Below are 25,039 nucleotides of genomic sequence, written 5' to 3' on the forward strand. Positions count from 1 at the left end.
GCTTATTTGTTATCTGTGCAAGAACATGAACAGCAATCATCTCCAACTATTTTCTCACCCTATTGAAAGCCAAGAGAGTGGGTTTACTTTATGTTTGCATTTCTTTTGTGACATTAGCAACATTTCAGAGAATTTATGAAATCAGATCAGAGAGTAAAATCTTTATATAATTTTAGCATTTCTAAAATGTTCAAATTAATTGTTTTCCTGTTTTTATCCACAGTATGCCAAGATCAGTAATTCTCTCCACAATGAGAGCAGTACCGTAACTCAGAAGCAGCTCTAATGACTTTATTAAGGATTCCCTTCCAATTTAGTTCAGTGCACTGAAGGAAAAATGTCACAAGATTGTACTGTACTTACAGCTGGGAATTCATGATGGACGCCTCTGAAAGTAACTGTAAACAAACTTAAAAAGACACATTTTGAAAATGTTTCAGCAGTTAGTGGTATACATCCATTTGGACTCTTCTGAACAGGACTAAAGAGAAATGACCAGTACAGACCTTTCTCTTCAGCTCTCACTAAGCTTGTCAGAAGGACACAGACTCTATGAGATGGGACAACACATGAGATTTTGAGGAAGACTATGATGGTGTAAGAGTGCAATGAGAGATGGAGGTCTAATATCACCTTCTCTAACATTGACTTAAATTAAAGCTTCATTCAGCAAATCCAGCTTTCCCCAGATTGAAGCAAAATGGAGAAAGTGCAGCAGTCTCCCTGGAGAGCTCTGTGTTCTCTGGGCTGGGGTGAGTTCAAGCAGATTTTGTGAACAGAAAATGGGAGCAGTCATAATGAATCAGACCAAGGGTCCTCTGCACTTAATCCAGTCCTCTGTCTCAAGCCTACATCCTAGGCTTAGATGTCTAAGGATAAAACAAGAACTAGACTGTGCAGTGGTAACTCCCAAGAAGAGGTCCTTGCACTCAGCATTTCCCAGATGAAGGCAGGAATTTCTTACAGGGCATGAGGTATTTCTCTCAGGGCATTTGGTGTTTTTTCTCATGCAGAATCAAGTACTTGAGATACAGGAGACAAAGGCAAATCTCTCCAAATTTCACATAAATAAACACCAGTCTTGAAATTACTTTTAATTTAAAAAAAAATTGTTATAAAATAACAAAAAAATAACACATGACATCTCTCCACCTATCAAGAAAAGAGGTTTTTTTTCCTGAAGATTTTATCTTGCATGAGATATGTATCCTCTAGAAACCATTATGTGTTGTAAGATCACATACTCTGATGTTTTAAATTGACAGTAAGAGTCTCTAGATTGTAAGTTCAGGGTATATCATAGCTTTAGATACTTGAGGTCATATTCACCTCCAGAATTATGCTCTTGAAATTCCATGGATTAATTTTGCACAGAGTTAGTGTGATTTTTACAAAAGTTCACCCAGAGAGCGATTGCTTCATGTTGGATGATAAATTTAAGTCTTTTATTCTTTCTGACAAATCACTTCACTGCCAAAGCATTTGAAAAGTTCACAGCTCTTCTGTTTCCAAGGTGCAGTTTATTCATCATTCAATCGTTCACTGGACTACAAGGTATCTAAGATTTCAGGGTCATGTTCTAAAATTTTGCTATAAAATTGTTCAGGTTATAAAAAATTTATGAGATTATTTCTGCTCTTATTTTTCAGTGTCTTTTCTGCAAACAAGAAGTAAAAAATTTGACTAGGAAAATATCAGAAATATTGTGGTCTTATGCCACTTTACTGTTGACAGAGCAGCCAAAACACTTGAGTGTGAATTAGCATTGCAGAGCCACATACACACTTGTGCATCTGTATTACTCTCTGTATGCACACATACACATTCACACACGTGTATAAACATGTATAGCTATGCATCCATATGCACACACCTATTAGTAATAAAAGTATCTGCTAGCATTTTTGTAAAATATTCAGTTTAAACTATTTCTGTCATTAACTGACCTATTAAAAATGAGAAATAAAAGAAGTCTTGGCAGATTGTCATTGAAGATTCATGCAGTCATATTCCCCTCAGTTTTTATGGGCTTGCAAGGAATATGTTTTATCAAAAGCAATAATATAAATATACATGCCCAGCTGGCTGTTTTATATCTTTATTAAAATAGTGTGTGATATTTCCCTAAAGCAACTTCTTTTTCTATCTTTGTTATCAGAATATCAGAAGCTAAGGGGGAAAAATGAAGTCATTGTAACATTTTTTAATACTTCAGTGACACTTGTTGGTCTAATCTTTTTCCAATCAGATTTTAAAATTGTTACAAGCAAGTTGAATTACCTTGGCAATGAAGTAATTAATTTTCTTTTGAGACTTAACATTGTGATTCAAAATACCACAGTGGGTCTGTAACATATCTCTGAGACTCATTCTGCAAATATTATTTGGACTATTCAAAACACAGCACAAATAAATGAGTTAATGGAGAACTGTCTAACACAAAGCAGTCTTCATCACTACTTGGACATAATTCTAATATAATAATTCACAAATATAATAGCAAAAAAGAATAGAGAGAGCTGTAACTTTTCTCCTTACAATGAATGAGAAAATATTTTATACAAAGAGAAAAGACCTAAATTATTAAATGACCTCTTCAGAAAATAAGAAAAACACTTTTGTGGGTGATTAGAGCTAGTATTTGTGCATTGTTGGCTACTGTACTTTCTATAGTCTACAAGAAAAAAGTACTTGGGTTTTTTTAAGAATTCAAACACATGAGGACTTTCTACTGACCTTATAAAACTTCCAGGCACAGTCATGTATGTGCCTGCATTACACACAGAACCCTTCTGTGTTCCCACGTCATTCCATGGACCCTGATACAAACAGTTAGTTATCCAGCTGCCAAGATTTCATTACTTATAACTGCTAAGTTTTCTACCTGCTGGAAAGAAAATTGGTTATGTCACACGCAGACTATGACTGGTTGAGAATTAGCCTTGGGAAATTGTAGGATGTTAAAAATGTGTTGTTCCTTGCTGCAGCAATGTTGTCAATCTGCAGTACATAAAATATCATGTCAATTTTATCACCCAGAATCTGTATTGTTTACCCATTCAGATCACATAATCGCTCACATGTATTGCAAGTCCCATTGCTTGAGAATACAGCACTTATCCACAAGGTGCTTCAGAACCTCCACTATTTGTGTAATCGGACTAATACTGGATTTGGCTGCAAGCCTGAATGATGATGGATATTGATCGCCCACTCATGCAATATTACAGGCTACTTTTTCTCTTTATGCCCAAAGATTTTAAAAATATTGAGGTTCTCCACTGACAGAGAACATATACCCAGAAAAAAAGACAACTGGTTAGTATAGCTTTCACACCACAGCACAGGGGAAGAGGGGATGGAGAACATGAAGAGGAAGGGGAAGGAAAAGGTGTAAAGAGTGTCATGAAAATGGCAGCTCTAGTCCTGAACTTCTCCTCTATTATCTCTCTTCCCTTCTGTAGATATCAGGAGAAAGGTTTCCATAGATGAGACACATCATGCGGAAAGAGAATAGGACGGTAGGACAGGCAAGTCCAGAGCAGATGGAGAAGAGGGATAGAGAGAGCAGAGGAGAGGGTGGGAAAACACCAGTGGTACAGGCAGGGTTCCTGAATTGAGACTGGGCAGCAGTGAAACAGTAATGTATCATTCCATAACAAATTACAAATGTATTTTAAATGCAGAAAAATTGGTAGAATGGTAAATAACTACCAATGCCCACCAACACAGTCTATGAATAAGCGTTAAAAAAAAAGTAGGATTTTTTTTTTTATTTTCATGGGCTTGCAGCCTTTTGTCAAATAAAGTCAGACCTTGAATCAGGTTCTTACAGCAGAACTTCTTAAAAAAGCTCACAGGGAGCTTCAATAGTGTGCTCCTGTTTACTCAGGCAGCTACTAGATTTACGAGATTTGCATGTACAAATATTTGAGTTCTGTGCACATTCATGGAAAAGTAAGACAGACTGACATTAAAATACATTAGAGAACAGAATCTCTTAGCCAGGCTTTCGGTGTGTCATTAAGCGTACTGCTATGCCAATTATGATTAACAGAAGAAAATAAAAAGAAAATTAGCTTTTAGCAGAAAACTGTTACCCTCAAGTGAGAAATAGGAGCAGTGAAGGGAATGACCCAAGATCTCTGCCTTTCTTATAATTACTCCAAAGTTAAAACCTTGTGGGTAAGTGCTTCCAGGAATAGACCAACAGAATTGGATTTTCTACTGAGAAGCAGAAAGAAAAAAACTGGTCATCACTTTCTGTGGTTTGTAACTGGGGCACTCACTTATGGGCTGCTCTTATAGTTTACATACCTATCTTGCTAGCTATTGAACACAGCAGCTGAAGAGTTATAGCATATATCTATCTACACTGGGAGGCCACATTTAAATTGATTTTTCCTTTTTGAAACTTTAGTTCTTGTCTAACAGTAGAACTATTTGAAGATGTTTATTATTGTGGTTGATTTTGATTGCTTCTGTTTTAAAATAACTTTATATGAATGGCAGGCTTTGTAACACTGTATTTTCAAAAATGTTTAGGTTCCTAACTTTGCATTATATAAGGCTCTTAAAAACATAAGCTATGTACAAATAATACTTTATTGACTAACTACGTATGAGACCTCCATGTTTTATAATGGGTAGGTGGCTGATAAATATGAAAATCTGTTTGCAGTGGTTTATCTCTGGCTTACATGGACAAATTGTTTTATGACTCTCATACTGCCGTTTTTAGGAACATGTTTCCAAACACATTAAGTTGAACACTTTGCTGCCCATGAAAATATAAACATCCAGTAATTTTTTAAGCTTTTTCACCTGTCAGTCTAGATAGTGTCTGCACAGTGATTGAGTGCCTTTAGACCCAGCAATAACTCCACAAACAAACAATGCAGGTGTCCGTCCATCTGTGTCTTACAGGCACAGCACTCATAATTCAGTCAGTGTACTTGAATGAATTTTAAGATCCCTGTGGAGCAGACTGAGAAAAGTTTTGCTGGGAGAGGTTATGTCCCATATTATACTAACTGATACTGCTGGGTAAAAAAACAGACTAGCAGACACGCAATCCATTTTTCATATCTAAAAGAAACAACAAGTTGGTCTTGTTGTTTCAGCCTGGGAACAATTGCTATGGCTCTAAATGAAATGTTTCAAGCAGTTATAAAACCTGAAGGGGAAAGAAAAAAGAGGGTGAAGGGTGGGAGGGGGAAGAAAGGAGCTTGCTTACATAAAAGAGCAAATTATTATTCACCCCCTTATTATTAACGGGGGAAATGTTGTGATGGGTATTAGTACTTGAAGACAGTGAAGAGAGATGGCTTTGGTAGCAGGGCCCTGACAAGGGTGAATAATTAGCTGATAATGGCTTTCGGGATAGATTCTAAGGCACTGTGAAAACAGAGGTTTTACATGGTTAGTAATTTTCTGCTTAATATAAGTAGAATATTTTCTTTTCTAGACTATCTTGTCTCACTGGGTTCAATATAGCCACTGCTGTATTCCAGTGGCCCAGGACAATAGTGTTTTCTGTGTGTTTCTGTACTATTTTCCTTCTGACTCATGGGCAATAAATTACTGTTTAACTTTCCCTCATTAAGAAGATTTTCCTCCACAGTCAAACCCAGTGAGCTGTTTTCCTTGAGTAACAGGTAACAAGAGCTTTCTCAAACCAAAATATTTCTTTTCCCTACAGTTTCAGTTCACATGGAAATTTTTCATCAAACAACCCTGATGTTTTCTTCCCGGGACCATCACTGAAAGCTCATATACTCCACATTCAGCAATGATGTAAGAGGACTGAAGACTTCACTTTGTTAAGCCTCTCAGAGTAAATATAGATCAGCTTGCTTATCTGGACTCTCCACAATCATGTATTAACACCATAATGTTGCCGCTGGTTCATGTATTTTGGATTCCCTGCCACTGTCCATTATGGATTCAACTGTCCACACAAAAAATTAATTCTGTGCCAATTTCTCTTTTTTTAAAAAAATTGGGTTGCACTATTTTCAGTCGAAGCTGTGAAGGTTTCCAATTAGCACTTGTTCTCTTCAGAGTGAGTGAAGACATGAAGACAGGTGTCTTCATTTTCATTCTCCCCAGAGATCATATCCTTACCTGAATAACCATTTAATGTAAGCTTAAATGATTTTTTTTTCCACATGAGTTGTAGATAATAGAATTAATAAATAAAATCTCTTGAAATAGTAAAAAGTGTTGGAATGAACTCCTTAACAACGTGCTTATGAGCCCTATTTCTGCAACGCTTCCTTCTTGGCAAAGGACTTACACTTAAATCCTGCTTCAGTGACAGCTGAGTACAAGTTTAAGTATTATGTTGGTGTCTGGCCATCATATTCTCTTCATCACAGAACCTAGCTTTTAGACAGATCTACTGGGAAAGAGAGGGGACAGGGATGGGTATTAAACTATAGGATACTGTCACCCATACCTTTTTATTTATCCCAGATACAAAGGTTCAAGTAATATACTTTTGAAGGTGAATATTAAATTTCAAAATCTATAGGGAAAATGTAAAAATTAATTTAAATATTATTACTATGAGAAAGCAGTGATGGAAAAAATAATCGTTAACCATTTAAAATGGTGTATCACCAGATGTCCTCTCTCAACTATTAAGAATCCATTTGGAAGCCTTCCTTAAGTGTAAGTGTATTTATCCTTGTACAAAAGCAATCTCTTTAGGTATTCTGGGCTGTCAAAACATGACAGAAAATGAATGTGCCCTTTTCTGTGCTCTCTTTCCTTTAAATCTGCCTCGTCAAAATAGCAGATACTTCCAACAGTATATTTGTGGACTGGCTTCACTGCTTAATTTTTAAAGTTCTGGATCATTGTAAATGAAACCCAAAGGCCAGTACCATCTATGGAGCTTCAAGGGGTGCAATAATCTGTGGTCCTCTGGGCTTTCTATGGGTCCAATCTGGCTAGCTGGAACCCAAGCCCACACAGACCTGCATGGACTGAAGATAAAAGACGAGGAGCGCTCTTCCACCACGTGGGGACGAGTATCTTGTTTATTGGCTTGTGATGGGACACTGCCAGCTGCAGCAACCACCCAGGTGGCAAAAGAGGCTGAACCTTTAGTGCAGTGGCATTTCATCCCCCAGGGGAAAGGGGGAGGGGAAAGAGGACTGTGGCCAATGGGATGCCATTGGGGAGGGGCGAGGAGAGGGGTATCCATGGGGCAGACCACCAGGTGTGTAGAAAGGAGTGCATGGGGAGAAACCATGTGATGAGGAAGGGGGAATAATCTACATGACATACCACACTCAGTACAAAATTCCCGTTACCCAGTGCAGAACAACTACTAAATAAACTATTTAGTGCAATACAACCCAGGGGAGTAATTTTTTTAATAATGTATGACATACCTGAATATACTGCGTGGTTGCAGAAAGTTTTCTTTGAGCAATTTACTTCAGCTGGCTCTGTATTTAATGACAAAATTATAATGATGTAGTACATTAAATAAATGTATCTAAATTTCAAAACTTCCAAAAAAAAGAACTATCTTGTATGAAGATAATAGTGCCCACTACAATCATATTCTACTCAGGAACATGAAAGGGATTAGATTAAAAATGGATCACCACATATATATATTTCATTGGATAGATTAAAGAAAAGCAGTACAAATTTTGATAATGTAAGCATGCTGTGGTCCCTATTTACCTTTAACTCGAATGAATCTGTAGCTCTTTCCAACAGAAAACCTGGTCCAAACTGTTCCTTGCACAGTCCAAATCCTGCAGTCAAATACAATTCTTAGCTTATTTATTTTCAGTTATGTTCACAGATGGAGGCAGAAACTGATGCCCTGACTTTGTGCAGTTTGATGTTCATTTGGAATGTGAGAAAAAATTAGTAGTGCCATGATAATGCCAAGACAAGGTTTTAGGATGCTGACAGACAACTTTTCTGACTCACTGGGAAGTCTGCAGAGCCAGCAGAGACTAAGCAGCACCACACTTAGTCTTAACTATGCTTTCACCTCAACTTGTCAGGCAATACAAGATTAAGCAGAACAAGAGGCATCCAAAATGAACACATATGTAATTATGCAAAGTCAAATCACACTCAACAGTGGTAATACTGCTGTCCTCCAGAGATTGCTGCTTCAACATTGTATACAAAGAGGTTTCACAATAAATAGCCATTCTCCAGGAACTTGCAGGCTGAACACAAAACAAGAGGCATTGTATAAACCCACAATAGAGGCAATGACTAAGGCCCCTACTCTAAAATATCTCCCCCAAATGTCTGTTCTAATGGCTCTCACAAATACTCCCAAAACGAAATGTTCCAAAATACAGAGCAGCGTTGACCCAGTGATTACTGACTTCTGCCACCTAATCACAGTGTGCAGCTGCACAGAATAGTGAAATGAATTTGAAGTTTACCCATGCAATAACAATGTTTCCTGAAAGATGTATGCATAGTGCTTCAGATCAAATAAGCAAACTACTGGCCAGTCTCCATATAGACAAGCTTTACAGCAGCAGTTCCAACTGTTTGAACAAAAACCTCAACCTCTGACAAAATATAATGTCTTCTTCCAAAGGAAAGGGCTACACTGATACATTCTGTTGAACAAGGTAGAGAAGTTGTGGCAGTATTGACTAAAGCAATAAAGATCAATAAAAGTGACAGTACAATCCAGAAACAAATGTGATTTTCTTGTAGAACAGAATGGTTTGCAATAGGCACTATAAAATGTAATTGAAAGTTCTGGATATGCGTACATTAAGGACTAAATTAGGAAAACAGTATAGTTACTTTAAAAGGCAATTCCTGTTTCAGAGATGGTTAGAGTAATAATTGCTCAATTCTGATTATATGAAAATTCATTGAATATTTCTGAAGTTGTAAGAAGTAATGAGTGTTGGTTTAAGAGAAACAGCAAGTAACAGACAGTGCTGTGAAAATCCTCACTAGAGGTTAGCTTGTGAATTGTTTTGAAAGCATGCCAGTACACATTGATTATATACAAGCTGATTTTTCTATTGTTATTAAATACACTTACTCCTACAATGCTTCCTCCTATTATTCCACAACTACCACTGATGGAATATTACAGTCTGGAGAAGCACAGTTTCATTTCACTTAACCAAATAATTTTCTGTTTTCTATCATCATGCTTCTATCATTCTGGCAATTTACCCAAAGGAATATCATAGCTAATTGATGCCATCAGAATCTGAAGACCTGTTATCTTCAAAGCTTAATTGTATGCATCAGTACAGCAAAGGGCAGAAATCCTTTATCGGAAGGGTTGACATTTTGAGAATCTAAAGGCAGAGCGAGAGCTGAAAAATAATGATAATTGCTCAATAGTCATTAGGTGTTATTATGAATGGAAATCTATTTAATTTACTGCAATGGACTAATAATTTACAGCCTTACTTACAGCCGTAAGATAATTTTCATACAAACAGTGAATAATGTTGCAAATGTCTGTAAACCATGCTCTTTGGGCTATTCCTACTGTCAGTAGAATTTAACTAGTCGGAACTCAAAATGAGGAAGGAGGTAATGAAAGCATTAATTAAAATTGTTATTAAAAAAAAAAAAAGGAAATAGGGTACTTCCTGCATACATGAGGAAAACACAGGAGGACATAAAAAACAAGCCATAAAGGATCAACCTATCCACCCAGCTGAACTTCTAATGGGGGTCAGAAGCAGGCAGCAAGAGCAGTGTGTTAGGGCAGAGCCATGCAGGATTATTTCAGCAGCAGCACCCCTGCGCTCACAGACCTCCAGGGGTCTTTGTACAGACAGAAAGTGCTGTGGAAAATGCTTCCGAGGAAGGAGGAATCTGCAAAATGAAATTGTTTGAGTGACTTGCTTTGTGTCAGAAAAAGACCGCAGCTTGGACTTTGTCAGTCTGCTGTCTTTAGAACACACAGAGCCTTATCCTCACACTGTGAGCAGGTTTGCATGCATTTTGTCAAATGCTTTTTCTCTTTCATGCTTTTGAAGAACAAACTCCTGGTCAGTTTTGGTGAGGTTGGTGAATATGACGCCTTACTAAAGTGCTCAGTCCTTGACAGGTCTACCAGGTGTCAGAGGACCAAGGGCTTGTTCACGGATTCTCACAGGTCCTGCTACTTACCCCATCGCATAGTGATACCTGCATGAAAATCCCAATCCTAGGCAAGAGGACATTCTTGCTGAGATCACTAATGCAGCATCTCAATGGTAATTCAATTTAAAAATAAGCTTTTGCAGGATGTCTGCAGTATACATTTTCATTATGTTACAATTAGCTTTCTGTCAGCCTCTCAAATAGTACTGATATTTTGGCTGTGTCAGCCTTATGTTTCAGTATTTATTTCAATTAATATGTAGGCCCAGGACAAAATAATGAGGCACTTTCTAGATAAATTGCATGTTCCAAACAGAGGAACAGTCAATATATCACTTGATAGCATAGTTCAAGGGGAAATGCAGGGGAACAGAGTTAATCTGTTTGAAATTGGGACAATACAAAAATTACCCAATTTTCACCTATGCTGAGTCCATGATTTACTATTGCACTACTGCTCTTAGACACATGGTAAGCAGGTTATTATGCTGGTGGCTCCACACTCTTCATTCATTTTGGACAGCATTCTGCTCTAAAAACAGCATCATGCTTCTCATAGGTGTGGGGGAAATGAGAGTTTGGGTAGGGATGAAACTCTTTTACTGCTAGTGACACAGCCAGGTAGAGACTGGGTTGGCTGCTTGATCCACGGGAGGAGGGCAGAACCCAGCTGACATTATGCCCAGACACCTTGGTGCATGTGGACAGCATGGTTGATTAACAAACTGATTAACACACCCAGCACTGGTCTGCAGGGTTTGCTGAGGTAACCTATACAATCCCGTCCTTTCAAGACATCCCCTTCTGCTGGGAGCAGTTACTACAGAGGCCAAAAATGCTTCTTTAAAAGCTCTTGGTAAGGTTATCTTCTTTTCTAAGTGTGGCCTCACTAAGAGATACGAATCATGGAGAGTTTACTCTAATAATTCACCCATGACAATACATGGAGCATGATAAAAACCAGGTTAGGAGAAAACACCTCAGGGCATGCTGCCACCTAAGTCCTCCAGATAAATATTTCACAAGATGGCTCAGGTCCTCTCTTGTTTACTGCTGCATAATGACACAGCTTCAGCAGCTTTACAACCCACCTACTCTTCTAACCACAGCAGTTTATCCACAGGAAAATCTTAAGAAAAAAAAAGGGCAGAAAATGTGCATTTGTATTCTTTAAGGGGGAAAACAGAACATAATATGGAAACAGAAGGAAACAATGCAGCTCATTTCAAAATAATGTAAGTGCTCTGAAATGGGCTCTGAGCATTAGTCCTGAACTCATCTGCAATGGGCTGCAGCAGGTCTTCCCCCTAGTTTCATCCAGGATCAGGAAAAAATATCCAAACTTAGTTCAAAATGCTTAAATCCCCACACACATACTTGTCCCACTTCAGGTGTAAAACTCTTCTCTCACAGGGTTCTGCTACCTCAGCTCACCAGCCAATGCCCCAGTGGTGTTTAATGGATCAGTGACTTTTCTTGGTCACACTGCTTACAGTGCTTTTCTCTGAAAATTGTTAAGAAAGGGTGGTTAATCTCTGAGTTTGATCATGTGGGGCCTTGTTGGCCTGGGGTAGCTATTCAGGGCTGGGGTGATTTTTCTTAAGGGCCAAGTAGTACAAGGCCATGAGTTAGATAAAACAAGTTCAACTGGAAGAGCTCATGAAAAAAATAATGGTCTCTAGGCTCACACAAATAATTTGAAGAAATATACATCTCAAAAAGATGGAGACTCTGATGAAGATGCAGATATAGTAATTTGAGGTTAATACATTTCCCAATGTTTCCAGGCTGTTAATGCAAAGAAATATTTATAAAATGTGTTTGAAATGTTTTTAAATGAATGTTGGGAAACCTTGATGATTTACTATATTTGATAATGATAGTGCAGTAATTACAAATTTTTTTTCACTGAAAATTATGAATTTTCAAAACCTAGAATGAAAAGCAATGTTACAAAATTGAAAAGGAAAAAGGAGCTATGCCTTACCTGTGTTATTCTACTGTCAGCTCCTTTAAGAGTACACCCAAGTGCTTTGTGGGCATTAGAATGTAATTATTGAAATTTTGTATACTTCTCAAAATATATTTTCTCAATGTTTCAGAAAAAAATTATAAAAGAAATTTGGAAATTTATCTGAAGCAATAAAGTGAAGTTGTAACGTATTGAGTCCAAAACTACTGCTTTGTGAAAAACAAAGTCTGAAAAGCTGATACTGGTTAAGGCTTCATTAAGGTATCAACTATCTAAGACAGAAAGAATAACCACTTTATTGAAAAAGCAGTTGAAAAAGGAGAACAAAATTATCTCTGTTATTGCGTGCACATAATTATGTTATGTCATCCACGTATGCAAATAAAATAATAAAGGTAAAGCAAAATATTGCTCTGGAGCAATCACTGAGGTTTTGAAAAATTCAGAGAAACAGATTAAATGCATGTTACCAGTGGATGTTCAGGTGCTTTCATAAAATTAACATTATATATAAACACAAATCAGTGCTTAAGTGCCAGATGGTTAATGAAGACCAGCCAGGAAACTTCCATAATTCACAATAATGAGTATGGTAATGAGACTGCATTATAAACTGAACAGCCAAGTGATACATAGTGCCTACTTGAAGTAACAAAGCATTTGGAGTGTTTGATATTACCAGAAAATGTTGAATTTCAAGAACAAAAAAACAAAACAAAGCAAACAAAAAAAAAAAAAAAAAAAAAAAAAAGAAAAAACCCACCCAAAAATAAAAGCCTCCCAAAACCAAACAAAAAAAAAAAAACCAAGCAAAAAAATGCCAAAAAACCCCAACAACAACAAAGAACACCCCCTCCCAAAAAAAAAAGAGTAGAAAATTTTCAGATACTCAAAGTTTTTTACAAATTTTATAAATACATACCTGCATTAATAGCAAGCCACTAGAATTGAAGTGATGGAATTTTAAACATCACTTTAAAATAATTTTAAAATTATTTCCAGCATTTTCTCATTTCATTGGCATTGTTAATGGCAATACAGACTACTACTGCTTTTTTGGGGGCTTCATTCTTATAAGAGTTAGATTTGGTACAACTGTGAGAGCGACACATCTAGTACTTGTCTCTGATAATGGAGCGGTTACAGAACGACACGTGCGGATCATTCCTACAGCTGGAACCAACAATTCCCACTGTGGCCTTTGCATGAATACACTTTTTAAAAGAAAACAAGTTTGAACTGTTTTCTCCGTTATTGGCAGGACTAGTTTGGATCACAGATCGTATCTCAGATACTTGGGAGATGGCTGGGTGGGAGATGATGGGATAAGAAAGTTCTAGGGGTTGTAGGGGAAAAGTGATGGGTTGTAAAGGTGGTTCCATGTCTTCCATTCCTGGGTGGTGTGTGGTGGGAGCTCTCCTCTCCAGCTGTCAGAGTGCAGGTCCCCATCCACAGACATGGCTTTTGTTCTCAGACCATACCTGAACAGCTGCTTTAATCCTTACAGCAAATTTCTTCACCTTGATCTGTTTTTTCCCCCTTCAGAGAGCTTTGTAGCCTTCTGAAACACTCACATGATCTGATATCTGTTTGGCTTTTCCTTCTGAGTAACCTTCAGAGAAGCAATTCTGCAAAAAACCCAAAAGCTTCCTCTTTATTTCCTCATTGTCTTCCAGATTTTAAGATCTGTTTTACCAGTGCTCCCCTCCACATTTCTGGCTAGCTGTTCATGGGAGGTTACCTCTTTAAGAAGAGATTAATTACGAGTTGGTGGTGTTTTCATCATCCTACATTAATACGTTAATAAACATACGCTCAGCATATCTATACTGCTTCTAGTTCTAATGTAATTAATTTTAAAGCTTTTATTCATGAAATAGCTAAAATTAGCTATAATGTCATTAAAAATTCTGAACAAAGTCTTCTATTTGAGCCTCCAAAATGGGGCTTAAGTGTAAAATTTTCAGTGGATTCATTAAACCTTTTATCAGTGATTGAAATTCTTACTTTTTCACTAGAATTCTTGGTTTACATATTCTTGATCTCTTACAGCAATTAGTTAGTGTAATTAATCATAATTTTCATTCTGATAACTTGTAAACATTCCTTACCCTGGTACAATCTCCATTCATCTGGAGCCTCCTGATTTTTCTGGTGTCTGGGCTGGTGAGAAATATGCTTGACACCATTTCGCTAGGAGTCAGCTTGAAAATGAAAATGAAAACAGAATAGTGGCACTCTGCTTCTTCCAACAGCTCTACAATCTGCCTCCTTTTTCTATCCTATGTCCTCCTTCCTATGCTTCTGTCTTCTCAAACACATGCCATGGCAGTGCATTGTTAATAAACATAAGTTTATAAGGTGTCTATACAACAATTGTACACCTCTGCAAATTGGGTATTTCCAGAAACAGAGTTCAATATTCTCTTTGGGTTCTTCTCAAGGAGGGTATCCAGCAGGGTGCAAAGACATTTTCTTAGCCTCGTGCCTTGGATTACATCCCTAGACAAAACTCATCTTGTGCTAAATATTTGTCAAAGCAAAACCAGGCAAAATTATGGACATTGTACAACATATTTGCTTCAGACACACTGCCCTTACATTTCCTCCTTCCCTTTCATCATTATTATTATGTAGCCATTTTTCTGTCTGCCTCATTAATCCTTTTGTTATATTTGGTATCCTATTTCAGTCATTTCTGTACATTACTGTACACTGTTTGTATTTGCTTGTTCTGCACAGCATGTCTTCCATCACCCAGTTTTTTTGTTTTTCTTTTGTTTCAAGTCATGTGGTTTCCCTGGATTCCTTTCTGGATATTGGTTGCTTTGTTGCTTCTCAGTATTTCTACATGTATCATTTTATTTTGGCTTTTGATTCTGTTGTTCAGGTTTGGTGTATATTTTATGAGTATTATATTACAGTATGTTCATAATTTTAATGCAATTATGATATTATTTTATTTACTTTTAATCTAGGTGTATCAAGGAATTAGCAATAGGAATTCAAGCAGGATGTGATGGAAAGATGATATTATTGCACCAGTGTTAGCAGATTTTTAAAGATGCTTTTTCAATATCTTACATATACAAGCAAGATAAATAAAATTTGATGACTAATAGATTTCTATGTAAGTGAAAGAAAAATACTAATCTTCTGTGGGAGGAATGATGACTGATTACTAGCAAGATAGAAATCTTTGGGAGAAACCTGAGAGATGTTTATAATTCCTGACAGTAGAAACCCACAAGGTTTCTACAGCTGCCTAAAAAAGGGGTCAAATAAGAAGGGTAACACATTACTGACTTAAATAGTCTGAAAATAACTTCAGATAGAAATCTTTATCATAAATACTGTTGGGTTGGCTTTGCTTTCTACATTTACTGAACATCTGTACCTGTTTCTCTCTCTTGCTTTTTCTCATTCCACTTTTTCTCTCCTCCCCCTCTCCTTTTCCTCCTGAACTTATCTCTTTTTTCATTTCACTTCTTTGTATTGATTGTTATCAGAATTAAAACAATCCACATGTATTTTGTCCCATTCTGGTTTTACTACAAGGAGAAAACAAAACTAACAAAGTCTTCAACCACAGGCATCTAAGACAATAGTTGGCTTTAAACTGCCAGTGTACACATGGCATTTTCTGTCATGCCTACATTTGCCCATATAGATGGAATGATAATCTGTTGCATTCTGATTTGAATATAGGAAAAAATATAATTAATGGGGCTGCTACTCTTGCTGCTATGTTTGTGTAATGAGCTTGTGGGCCCTGGTAGTACCAAGCACAGATGTAAAACAAAGGAATTGCCTATGTTTTGAAGAATTTGTAATGTGTTAATTTCATTCGGGTAGATGTATTCCGCTACAAAGTTACATGAAGCTCAAACTAATATATAAATAAATAACGTTCATACTAATCCACTACAGAAATACAATTTTAAAAGGGAAATTCAATGGAATTTATTATCTCTAAATGGGATTTTAGTCTCTCAATGGGATTGAGACTGTCTTGAAATTCAAGTTTTCTGTGATTATGAAATTGTATTTTATAAAATGTCTCACAGTTATTAATCTAAAAGGAGTTGTCAATATTGCTTTACAATGTTATTTGTATAGCCAACTTTCTTTATTTGAGAAAAGCCCAGGATTAGCTATTTCTTCTTTAATGCTTTCCTGAATATTTTGACACACTTTGATTGAATACACATGATTTTTCTTTACTTTCCAGGGATTTTATCTCAGACTTGTATCTGTGAGAATTGATCAGTACAACTACCTATATAGACACTGTAATTTTTTGCAAAACACTAGCTACTGTACATATAATTTAAAACATTTTCAATTAATTGTGAAGGACAGGGAAAAATTAAACATGGATTCAGAATACAGATGCTTTTTTATGTGTAATATGTGAAGGAAGAAAGCAGGGAAAAGAGATTGTGTTCTGCCTTATCATGATTAGATAAAAAGCAGGAATAATTACCAGCTCAGTGGGTATGCTGGTACAAAGGAAGAAACACTCATCAAGCAGTTGTTTTTTCAGCTTCAGCAGATTGTGCGCATAAACACACACACCCCCCTTGGTGAGTTTTGCTATCCTGTAAAATCTAATGAATTACCTCCATGGCACATTTTGATGAATATTGTTTTATATTACCAGTTGATGTTATTTCAGTTTTTGTATTGTCTAAGACATTATAATGGCTGCAATTCAAATTAAGGATAACAAGGTACATGTGGAAATGATGAGGGCATTTTCCCAAGTCTTTCCAGATTAAGCTTGTTAGCAGCATGAAATGCAGTGAAGACTCATTGAATAATACTTAAAAATTGAGAGTCTAAAATGTAGACAAGTATGGATAAACCCTAGTGAAGCAAAGCTTTGTTTTCCCCACTTGCTATTCTGGAGTTAGTTGAAATAAGAGATTAGTTCTTTTTCAAGTGGTCATTCAAGTAAACTTCAGAATAGACCTGGGAGTTCTGCAAACCTGGTACAGAGTAAATACATTAATATTAAACAGTATGCTTTTTTATTTGAAATTGCTTGATGTACTCAACATTCTTTTCCAAAATGCCCTGAAGTGTATTATATACATTGCTCACAGGAAGAAGAAGAGGGAGCTTCAGAAAAAAAGCTTACAGAAATCCAGACTTGGTACCCAAAACAGGAATGGTGAGACCAAGACAAAAGATCACATACAGAATCAGGCTCGTCAAGTCAGATGGTTCATGGGCTGCAGTTCTGTTGGAAATGTTTGTTAGTAGTTAGGTGAATGTTGCACTGATTTCTAAGTCTGAATCTACCAACATACAAAGTTCCCTGTCTCTTGGAAAAGGGAGGGAATCATGTCTCTCATAACAGCATAGTTTCTGAGGTTTTAAGTATCTATAATTCTTGCTTAGGTAGTGTGCATCACTAATTTTAAGATAAGGACTGGGCACTTAGAGAAATTAACAATGGAGGTATATAGATATATAAGGAAGTACCAGAGATGAGGAATAAGAATATTTTTATTTTTAGAAGCACCCTAATGATTAGGTAATGATTAGCATCTTCTAATCATTAGTAACAGGCCTAAGGCTATAGATTCAAGGGATACAGTCAGGAGAGAAGAAATGCTTACTGAAACTAATGGTTCGTGCCAGCTTAGTACAAAAATCAGGCTTAGATGATGTTTGCCTCACATTTTATGTTCTCCGTCACTTAAATCAATGGGTTTTTCTCTTTAGAGTACTAGGTGTAATATAAATCACAGACTACACATACCTTCTTTTTCTTTTATTTTTTAGCTTCATAGAGTCTTTCTCTTCCTATAATGATTTGAGGAACAAAATTATTTGCTCACTATATGGTGTTACACACAGTTAATAGACTATCCATGCTTCTTACAGTGAAATATCCAATTGATGGACCTAATTCCTTTCTCATTGGTACCAAATTCAAACTCATGTTTAACTCATGGGAGTACTATATGACATTTTACCGCTACTTGGGCTTGTTCTTCTCAATGCATGCCCCATAATTGAATTGAAATAGAAATTAAAAGTTAGAAACTCAGAATTTGTTATAAGGAAACACCCATCAGTTAATTGTTTCAAGATACTAATTTGTATTTAAGAAAAAGACGTGTAAGGTAGGAAACATAGACATGTTCAATGCATAAGACAATAATCCACAAGCAGATGAGGAAAGTAGAAAATTTTCCCAAGCCAGAAAGTATGATCAGTCATCTACTGACTCACCTAATCTATGCAAATTTGCAGTGTGCTCAGCAGAGATTAAATGTGGTATCAGTAAAGATGGATGTTCCATGTAGACAGAAAGCAATGTTTATCCAGCTGCTGCAAAGCCATCTTAATTTGTGGCTCCTTTAGACCAAGAACAAAGCAAACAGCTTGCAACCATAGCTACTAGTTCAAATGTCAAATTTCTCTCCTAAATGTACTGTGGAGGCAGCAGCAGCTGACAGGCAGTCCAAGCGTAGAGTATAAGTGGGTAATGGAAATTCCAGGAAAGATCCTTTGCAACAATTGAGGAAAGCCAAAGGTAAAAAAAAAATGCTTCAGTCACTTGGGTGTGAATGTCTGTGAGTATTGCTCTGTCCTGCACTGAGCAGTGCATATTGAGTTCTGTTTCTATTGTCTTCCTCACCCTCTGTAAGAAGACACAATTCTTTTTTCTGTCTTTATTACTGGAAATGCAGACTATAGCTATAACAACAACATCAAGTAAACACCTGGCCTACTCAGCAAAAATGTACCCAGGGATTCTCACTTCCTGCCCCATGTCTAAGTGCATGGAAATTCTGGTGTCTGCCCAAGTAAAGCATAAACCTGGAAGGATTCTTCACATATGGTGATCCTGCAGGAAAACAGAGCTCCACAAGTCAGCACCAGAGCCTAGCAGGCTTACTGGACCAGGTGGCAAAACACAAAATTTTGACTAGGTTTAGCTTTTGTCCTTTCCTATACTGTTTTTGAATGGGATGATACTAATGGACAGATCTGACCATCCTAATGCTTTGGAAGGTCATTCCTTCTTTTGTAACTCATATTTGAGCAAGAAAGTGAAAACTTATTTAATATTCTTTTCTCAGTTTCTCCCTTTTTCTTTTTTTCTTTTTTTTTTTTTTTTTTTTTTTTTTTTTTTTTTTTTTTTTTTTTCTTTTTTAACATTAAGAGAAGCTAAACAAGAGAGCAGAGGAAAATTCCAGGAACAGGACAGTTCATCTACAGCACATCATATTTTTAAATTAAGTTCCTTGTTTAACATGAGTTTTAACCATTGTCATGCTGACATCTGGGGTGCTGAATAAGCTTGTTTGGGATACAGGCTAGCATTTGCATGTGTATATTCTTATGTGCAATTTACATAGGGGTTTTTTTGAGATACGTCAAAATTTACATCACTTTTTCTAAAGTGCTTGCAGTATACCAGATGGAATAACTGTTTTCCTTTCCTGAAGGATTATTTTAAACCAAGATCCAGTGCAGTACTCTATTTATAATTACAGAGAAAAGAAAGAAGCAAGACATAAAGGAACTACATTAAATACTATTTTGTCAGAGTTCTTAGGTGACATTTGACCTCTGTGAACAGTTACTGCTTATCTTCTCTCTGGAATAAAAAACTCTTATCCATATCCATGTTGCATTCTAACAAAGACAAATGTTATAAATGCAAAGTCAAATGCACATAAATTAATTAAAGTTTGAAATGGTTCTCTTTCACTGAAACTGCTGTGTTCTGACTGAGTATCACCTGCTTCAAAAGAAAGCACAAGTATTCCTGCAGCAAGTGGCTTAAGGAGAAAAAATATTTTTCACTGGAAATCTCCTTTAAGAGAACAGTTTATTGTTCCATAGTCTACTTTAAACAGTATTCCTGAAGGGAAAGTTAGCCATATGAAATTTGGGGTTAGTCACCTGGTTTCAGATACCCAAAATGGCTAATACAAAACTTGCCATGGTACCTCTGTAACACCTCACCTCAGCTTTGCTTCAAAATTCCCATCACTTTTTCAATATAGCAAGGTTACAAATTGAGTTTGTTTACTGACACTCTTTTTTTTTTTCACTTTCAACACATTCAATTTGGTTGCATACCATAAGTATCTGAAAACCTACTTCACAATCTATCTATCAGCTGATGGGTCTGACTAGATGGCATAAAACAAATCTAATTTGAGAGACAGGTAACTCTCCATGTTTCATTCCTAGAGATGGTTAGAGTTTGTTGATTAGATGACAGACTGGCATGATAGACAGACATAAATAAAATTAACAAAGGAGTCTTCCACCTTGGGGCACTATCTGATCTTCCTGCAGCTCTGTGTGAAAGCAGTTAAAATTCTAAACAACAACAACAATAATAATAATGTCCCCGTATCTTCTGAAGGCCTAAATAGTACATATCCAGTTATGCATACCTCTTTTGGCCAGATTTTCATATTTTGAGATTTGCATAATCCTCATAAAAACTAAAGGGAAATAATCCTTTTGAAACTATTTAGCAAGGCCATCCTGAGAAAAGAAACTGAACTATTTAAAATTGCCCTAATTTTTTTTAGAGATAATAACCATGTAAAGTATACCACCTAGCTCCTTTGCCTAATTACACCAAACCTTTCCTAAATAATTCTTTAGTTTGAAATGTGATCTGTGAATCTTCCATATAATTAAGCTTTACTTTTTAAGGAAAAGCCTGCATTTGTATTAAATTTAAAAGAATTGCCATCCTATTTCTGATAAATACACCAGTTCCACACATGTTCCTTAAATCTTTGCAGTAGTTCCCCAGCATGCAATCAGTGAACACAGCGCTGAGTCACAAGAATGTCACTATTCACAAGCACCAGAACCAAGACACTCTTTGCAGTAGCAAATTGTAGACTATTATTTTTCCATCACTTCTCACTCCTTAGTGTTTACCTCTAATGCACCCACAACTTATTTAAGAGTCCGCACACAAAGTCCTGTGGCTTCACAAGTCTTATGCCCTTAAAAAGACTCACAATATTACAAGATATAACATTATGCAGAAATTATGCCAGCAGCAACAGCTTTAAACAATGTATTATTTCTCATCATTTTCTGAGGCTCAAAATATGGACAGCCTACTATCCTGAGTGTCATGCCACAATTCTTTGAGTAGAGCAGTATTATTCAGCAGGAATTAACTGTAACTATACCAGTAGGAGGTATTTGCATGATGAAAAGAGCACAGATGTAAGAAAAGATTTTTTAATGTTTTGGGAACCAAGAATTTATGAGACCAAATTTGTATCAAAAAATGTGCAAGAACTGCTGTTGGTGTGGGGTATTTTTCAAAGTCATCACACTATCAAAGATCATGATACCATGTAGCAGAAAATAACACTAAAATACAGAGAAAGCATAACTTACAGTACTGGTTTTTTACCAATATTCTTGTAAAATAGTTTTCCATTTTCCAGGAAAGCCATTCCTTTTGTTCCTCATTAAAATTCTTATAAAATAACTTAAATGGAATAATTTCTGTGGAAAATCTTGCTGTGTTACCATGACTGGATACAGTCCTAGTTGGGAATATTTGGTCAAGAGAACAACTGGAAACAAAACACCCATGGTGAAATTATGAACAAATTGTTAAGCTCTTAGGACAGCTCTCTACAGCCTTCCTTACTTTTCATAACTCCAACCAATTTATCCATTTCTATAACTTCCAGGCTGTACAGGATGACCTTTGGAATGGTGTCAGTGCTGGGGACCACAGCTGTTACCTGATGGCTGCTGCTCAGCAACAAGAGGAGTCAAATTCTGGAAGATGTGGATGGTGTGGAAGAGTTTTGATAGCTATGAAATTATGAAATAGAGTACAGTTCAGAGCCACCTGGCAGCCACTCTGGTTAACTGCTCCTCAACAAAAAAATCCTGTTTCCTTTTGATGAACTTGCTTTGTCTCTCTCTCTCTGTTTATTAGCTGAGTCCACACTGAATACAGTAATGGAAGTCAGTGTAAAGTACGTATTGCAGTAATGATACTGAAATATCACATAATTAATAAATTATTGTATCACATATGACTGATGGAGAAAGAGAAATCAGTAGGAATGGGAAAATGACATAGGGCATACAATGCAGTTTGAAAGAAGAGGGGAAGTTAGCAAGAAATGTCAGGAAGAAATGTGAATGGCTTGGACAGTCTGCAAAGGAAGAAAGGAAGGAAGCAGGTTCAAAAGGAAAATAGGAAGTGATGGTGCACAGACAATTTAGGGCTGTAGCTCAGAGGAGGTAAACTGCAGAAAACCTGTAGAGATTGCAAAAAGAAAGGGGTGGCTTTGAACTGGATTTTTTGCCTGACGACTTTCTTCAAGGGGATCAGTTTCTATTCTTAGTCTCAGGAGTGAGATGAGTTGCAGAGATCTGCAGGTAAGATTACAGAGGAGTTACAAGATGACAAAAGGGAATTAAATGGAAAGGAAAGACAGGCCATAGTGCTTGGACAGTGTGCTCAAACAGAGACATGCTGACAGTGGGAACAGAACCACAGTCTGGGATCCAGAGTCCACCACCCTGAGAGGAGTCCTTGACTTCTGTGCCTCAAAATAGCCTCCTCTCTAAATGGGAGACACACAGATTTGACAGACAGGACAGTCACAATCAAAGGGTTGTTGTCAATGGCTTGATGGTCCCAGGTGGAGACCAGAGACTGGTGGATTCCTCCAGTGTTATTGTTGGGTCTGGCCCTGCTGAACACCTTTGTCAGTGACACGGGCAGTGGGATCAGAGCACCCTCAGCAAATGTGCTGACGACACCAATCTGTGTGGTGTGATGGACACACTGCAGGCAGGGAATATCACCCAGAGGCACCTTGACAGGCCTGAGAGGAGCCTGTGTGGATCTCATGAAGAGGAGAGGGAGAGGGAGAGGGAGAGGGAGAGGGAGAGGGAGAGGGAGAGGGAGAGGGAGAGGGAGAGGGAGAGGGAGAGGGAGAGGGAGAGGGAGAGGGAGAGGGAGAGGGAGAGGGAGAGGGAGAGGAGAGGAGAGGAGAGGAGAGGAGAGGAGAGGAGAGGAGAGGAGAGGAGAGGAGAGGAGAGGAGAGGAGCATATAGTGACAGGACAAAGGGGAGGGGGAATGGTTTTAAAAGCAAAGAGGATCGTTTTAGAATAGATCTTAAGAAGAAATTCTGTACTGTGAGTAGGGTGAGACACTGGCACAGGTTGCCCAGAGATGTTGTGGATGCCCTATCCTGGAAAGTGTTCAAGGCCAGGCTAGATGGGGCTTTGAGTCACTTGGTCCAGTGGCAGATGTCTTTGCCCATGGAAGGTGTCCCTGCCCTTGGCACGGGTGCTGGAAGTAGATAATGTGTGAGCTCACATCAAACCCAAAGCCTTCTCTGATTCTGTCAAGTGAAATACAAGTAAGCAGTCAGCAGTGTCCTCAGAATCCTCCTTACCCTCATAATGCTGCATCTTTAGAATTTTCTGGTGTTATTTCCAAAAAAAGTCAGCACAGAAATCAGCAGCAGAAATCAAACAAAATTTGCAAGCTACCCACACTGTCTGCTAATTGCAACAGGGTGAATGACCACTAATGAGATTCCCATTATACTTAACATCCTCTGAGTTTAACAACCTCTCTCTAGCTAATAAATATATTTTGAGCATTGAAACAGAATGGCTGCAGTTAAAAAAAAAATAATGTAATACCTAATTGTCATGCTTCAATAACAGACAGCAATTAAATACCATGCAGCCTCTTGCTCATCCCTCCGAGCCCATCATAGTAGGGAGGAGAATAGGAAAAAATAGGTAAAATTAATGGGTTGAGATAACAACAATTTAATAATTGAAACAAGTATAACAATGATAAAAACAGTTAAAAAAATAAAAAGCAGAGATAGAGTAACAGAACCCAAGAGAAACAAGAAATACACAATGCAGTTATTATCTGCTGACAGATGCCCTGCCCATCCTCAAAGAGTAGCCACCTCCTCCCAGCCAATTCCCTCCAATTTACTTACTGGGCATGACAGTCTATATTATGAAACATCCCTTTGGCCAGTTTGGGTCAGCAGTCCTGGCCATGCTCCCAAACAACTTCTTCTGAAGATCCTCACTGGCAGAGCATGAGACACTGAAAAGTCCTTGACTAAGGAGAAGCACTATTTAGCAACAACTAAACATAGAGTGTTAGGAACATTATTATCACACTGAAAACAAAATCCACATTATTGAAGCAGCTACTGTGAAGAAAATGGACTCTGTTTGTTTACATAGCAGCCTTCGCACTTCTGCATACAGAGGTTTTCACCATGCGCTTGCATCCTGCTCTGTCAAATGCTTTGGAATATTCAGAAATCAAGAAGTCAGAAGGGAGTGCTAAAGTCATACTAACACACAAATTATCCTAACCCTCATTCATTTTTTAGAGGATTGGAGCTGTGCTACTGTTTTAATGACATTTACTCAGCTGAAGAATTTCTCACAAACTTTGTTCTGCATTAAAAAACAAACCAGAAAAAAATTTGTATCCTCACCAGTCTTTCTACAAGAGCTTTTCTTCCACCCTGGATACCCTAAATGCTTATTTCCAACTTCCTAATTTGCAGACTTCTCAGCATACTAACTTTTTGGCCTGTCAGCCAATGTCTGTTGACCGCATGGAACATTGCCTTTATGGATTTCAAGCACATGCCAAGCTCCCACAGCAACAGCAGCAGTGGATTATCACAAAGGCCCTAGAGATAAGAAGTGACATCATGCATTATTGTTACTGCTTTTGCTAGCTCAGCAATACACATATCCATACAGCCAAACACTTTGTGGGCTTCCTCTCCATGTGGTGTTTCACCTCTTGCAGATGTGAGCCCTGTGAGAGTCACGGACTTATCCAAACATTCAGTTCTTCAACCACAGTTCCTGTTCTGATGTAAACTGCTTGTGTTAGATATTTCCATGGT

General features: G+C 37.4%; 1 long non-coding RNA gene across 1 annotated transcript in view; it reads right to left on the reverse strand.

Annotated features, from left to right (window-relative positions):
- Positions 1–19,199: 19,199 nt before the first annotated feature.
- The window catches only part of LOC139600430 (uncharacterized), a 76,244-nt gene continuing 70,404 nt past the window's right edge, over positions 19,200–25,039 (reverse strand). Inside the window, exon 2 of the long non-coding RNA XR_011682535.1 lies at positions 19,200–19,258. This is a non-coding gene — a long non-coding RNA (uncharacterized lncRNA). The remainder of the gene's footprint in view (positions 19,259–25,039) is intronic.

This window comes from Agelaius tricolor, unplaced genomic scaffold (assembly GCF_023055355.1).
Source record: "Agelaius tricolor isolate 1412-34295 unplaced genomic scaffold, bAgeTri1.0.p SCAF_27, whole genome shotgun sequence".
NCBI lineage: Eukaryota > Metazoa > Chordata > Aves > Passeriformes > Icteridae > Agelaius > Agelaius tricolor.